General features: G+C 46.7%; 1 protein-coding gene across 2 annotated transcripts in view; it reads right to left on the bottom strand.

The window, feature by feature from the left end:
* LOC123738346 (equilibrative nucleoside transporter 4) overlaps positions 1-2,659 on the bottom strand; it is a 36,204-nt gene extending 33,545 nt beyond the window's left edge. For both annotated transcript variants that reach the window (XM_082972600.1, XM_082972599.1), the window contains exon 1: positions 2,047-2,659. The gene's annotated coding sequence lies outside the window, so the exon portion shown is untranslated. The remainder of the gene's footprint in view (positions 1-2,046) is intronic.
* Between the last annotated feature and the right edge of the window lie 1,731 nt (positions 2,660-4,390).

The following is a 4,390-nucleotide window of genomic DNA, read 5'->3' as shown; positions in this document are numbered from 1 at the left end:
GACCTCCAGGAGATAACAGAACAACATCATAGACCTCCAGGAGATAACAGGACCACATGATAGACCTCCAGGAGATAACAGAACAACATGATAGACCTCCAGGAGATAACAGGACAACATGATAGACCTCCAGGAGATAACAGAACAACATGATAGACCTCCAGGAGATAACAGAACAACATCATAGACCTCCAGGAGATAACAGAACAACATGATAGACCTCCAGGAGATAACAGAACAACATGATAGACCTCCAGGAGATAACAGAACAACATGATAGACCTCCAGGAGATAACAGAACAACATGATAGACCTCCAGGAGATAACAGAACAACATGATAGACCTCCAGGAGATAACAGGACAACATGATAGACCTCCAGGAGATAACAGAACAACATCATAGACCTCCAGGAGATAACAGAACAACATGATAGACCTCCAGGAGATAACAGGACCACATGATAGACCTCCAGGAGATAACAGGACCACATGATAGACCTCCAGGAGATAACAGAACAACATCATAGACCTCCAGGAGATAACAGGACCACATGATAGACCTCCAGGAGATAACAGAACAACATGATAGACCTCCAGGAGATAACAGAACAACATGATAGACCTCCAGGAGATAACAGAACAACATCATAGACCTCCAGGAGATAACAGGACCACATGATAGACCTCCAGGAGATAACAGGACCACATGATAGACCTCCAGGAGATAACAGAACAACATCATAGACCTCCAGGAGATAACAGAACAACATGATAGACCTCCAGGAGATAACAGGACAACATGATAGACCTCCAGGAGATAACAGAACAACATGATAGACCTCCAGGAGATAACAGGACAACATGATAGACCTCCAGGAGATAACAGGACAACATGATAGACCTCCAGGAGATAACAGAACAACATCATAGACCTCCAGGAGATAACAGGACAACATGATAGACCTCCAGGAGATAACAGAACAACATCATAGACCTCCAGGAGATAACAGAACAACATGATAGACCTCCAGGTTCATTTCTCTTTTTGCTTGTCAAAACATAGGAGGACAGGAAACTGACACAAACACAGACACACTCTCCTCTCTCTGTGTCTCTGTCTCTGTCTCTCTCTCTGTAAATACTAAACACACACATCTGTATCCAACCCCACCACCACGTAGCCCTGCAGCCTCTAGTCTTTTCTGTCAGCACAGTTCATCTCCCTACAACAGACTATAACAGTGGTGTGTGCTGAGTGCTGAAGGACTGGACAAGCCCTCTGTATGCTTTACACTAGACCTCACACAACACGTTATACAGACAGACAGACAGGCAGGCAGGCAGGCAGGCAGGCAGGCAGGCAGGCAGACAGACAGACAGACAGACAGACAGACAGCTGACCACCAGAAAACAGTTTGTGTGTGATTCCAGTTCCAACCACTAGGCGGCGCTCACAGACTCTTCAATCAGAAACAGAATAAAAGGAAGCGACATAAAGTGACTGAAACGTTAAACCAAAACAGACTCGTTCAGCGTTAAACATTCAACAACGGCACATTGGTCAAGGAAAACCGACATATTCCTTTAAATAAATGCCATGTGAAAGTGAAGAGTAAAGTGGAACAGATTATTCTGTAGCAAAAACAACAACATCAAAAACATATTGTCTGACAGATTAAATCAACTAATAGTCTTTTTATATCGGCATATTTTAAAGATATATAAAAATAATTATCCTAATCCTTGTGTTTGCAGATATTGCATTTTATGTCGCCTCGCCTTGAGTCCGTCTGATGACGTTACGACGAAATACACGGGGGAGGAAAAGCCAACATTGTCTAGACTCCAATTTAATTACAATAAATATAGGCTATATAAAAAAAATGAATAATATTCATTTTAGAAGCAGCAGTATTTTCCATCTCGTTTTTATTCTGTTCGTTATTTAAAGAGAAACGAACCGATACGGTATTCCGTTGTATCCTTTCCACCCGTTTATTCTCAAACACACCGAACAAACAAACAGGTCCTCCATCCCTCCTCACCTTTCCTTCCGGTGCCGTCTGAGCCTCTAATTCCTAGGATAACGGAACCGTGCCTCCCGGGTCGATGCTCTCGGTGCTGCTGGCCGTTAAAACCCGCCGTTTTCCATCAGATGGGAGCTCCCCGCTGCTTTGCTCACGGCTCCCCGGTGCTGCTTCAGGCGGAGAAAACGTCGCTGCTGTCTGTCACTCGACCTCAAAACACCGTACACACACACACACCCTCTTTTAACGGGATATCACCTGACTTGCGTCATCCCGGTGTGTATTATATCGGTATGAAATAAGACGTTTTTATCGGTTCCACCATTCTGCTACGTCTACGGCGGACAGACGCGACATTATGGCGACACATGGACATGAGTAGGTCAATGAAACGGCTGAACCACCGTCAACGAGGACAGTATGTATATTATTACAGCGTCCATATAATAACTAGATTCGCTGTTACTAAAAGCTGCTTTAAATCAAATACAGCTTCCCTGTTCTATAGCAGCAGGTACATTATGTTCCCTGGAGACACACACACACACGCACACACACACACACACACAAACACAACACACTCACAGACACACACACTCACAGACACACACACACACACAACACCACACTAATGTAATCTACCTAATCAAGTTCCTATGACATATCCTGAGCTAGCAGGTTGTCATAGAGACCGGTGTCCTCAGCTTGACTCCCCTTTAGAGAAAGATAGAGAGAGAGAGGGGGGGGAGACAGGAGAGAGAGGGGAAGGGGAGAGAAAGAGAGAGAGAGGGGAAGGGGAAGGGGAGAGAAAGAGAGAGGGAGAGGGAGGAGAGAGAGAAAGAGAGAGAAGGAGAGAGAGAGAGGGGAGGTGGAGAAAGAGAGAGAGAGAGGGGGAAGGGGGGGAGAGAGAGAGGAGAGAGAAAAAGAGAGAAGGGGGAGAGAGGGAGAGAGACAGAGAGAGGGGGAAGGGGGAGAGAGAGAGGAGAGGGAAGGGGGAGAGATGGAGAGAGACAGAGAAAGGGGGAAGGGGGAGAGAGAGAGGGGGAAGGGGGAGAGAGAGAGGAGAGAGAGAGGGAAGGGGGAGAGATGGAGAGAGACAGAGAGAGAGAGAGGGGGAAGGGGGAGAGAGAGAGGGGGAAGGGGGAGAGAGAGAGGGGGAAGGGGGAGAGAGAGAGGGGGAAGGGGGAGAGAGAGGGGGAAGGGGGAGAGAGAGAGGAGAGAGGTGGAAGGGGGAGAGAGAGAGGGGGAAGGGGGAGAGAGAGGGGGAAGGGGGAGAGAGAGAGGAGAGAGGGGGAAGGGGGAGAGAGAGGGGGAAGGGGGAGAGAGAGGGGGAAGGGGGAGAGAGAGAGGAGAGAGGGGGAAGGGGGAGAGCGAGGGGGAAGGGGGAGAGAGAGGGGGAAGGGGAGAGAGAGAGGAGAGAGGGGGAAGGGGGAGAGAGAGGGGGAAGGGGGAGAGAGAGGGGGAAGGGGGAGAGAGAGGGTGTATTAATTGTTGTCCTGGTAGCTCATTAAACCTCGTCTCAGTCTGATCCTTTATTGATCACAGAACTCTGCATCAATATTTATTCCTGCTGCTTCGGGAATCACTGAAAAGGTCACAGTGTTATCACAAACTCCTCCTCTCCTCTCCTCTCCTCCTCTCTCCTCCTCTGTTTTTCATCTGACTGCCTCTCTATGTGATCACAGTGTCTGTGTCCTTTGTGTGTCCTGTGTGTGTGTGTCCTATGCCCTGTGTGTGTATTTCATTACCCAGCATCCCTCTCCATTAAATATTCTCTGTCTGCTCTCATCTATCTCACAGAGAGAAAGTGACTGACCCAAACTGAAGAAAAGCTTTGACTACGTACAGACTCATTGAGCCTTGCTATTGAGAAAGGCCGCCGTAGGCAGACCCACAAAGAATTAAAAAACCAAACAATATCTACTGGGTGAAATACCACATTGTACCATCGAAGCAGCAAGATTTGTGACCCATATTTACATTTATTTATTTTCCCTTTTGTACTTTAACTATTTGTACATCATTACAACACTGTATATAGACATTATATGATATTTGAAATGTCTTTATTCTTTTTGAACTTCTGTGAGTGTAATGTTTATTGTTCACTTTTATTGTTTATTTAACTTGCTTTGGCAATGTTAACATATGTTTCCCATGACAACAAAGCCCCTTTGAATTGAATTGAAATTCACAGGAGAGGGAGAGAGAGAGAGGAGAGAGAGAGAGAGAGGAGAGAGAGAGAGGAGAGGAGAGAGAGAGAGAGGAGAGAGAGAGAGAGGAGAGAGAGAGAGGAGAGGAGAGAGAGAGAGGAGAGGAGAGAGAGAGAGAGAGAGAGGAGAGAGAGAGATGAGAGAGAGAG

Source organism: Salmo salar, unplaced genomic scaffold (genome assembly GCF_965601325.2).
Source record: "Salmo salar unplaced genomic scaffold, fSalSal1 ptg000838l, whole genome shotgun sequence".
In the NCBI taxonomy this organism is placed as follows: Eukaryota; Metazoa; Chordata; class Actinopteri; order Salmoniformes; family Salmonidae; genus Salmo; species Salmo salar.
This window is presented reverse-complemented; position numbering and strand designations above follow the sequence as displayed.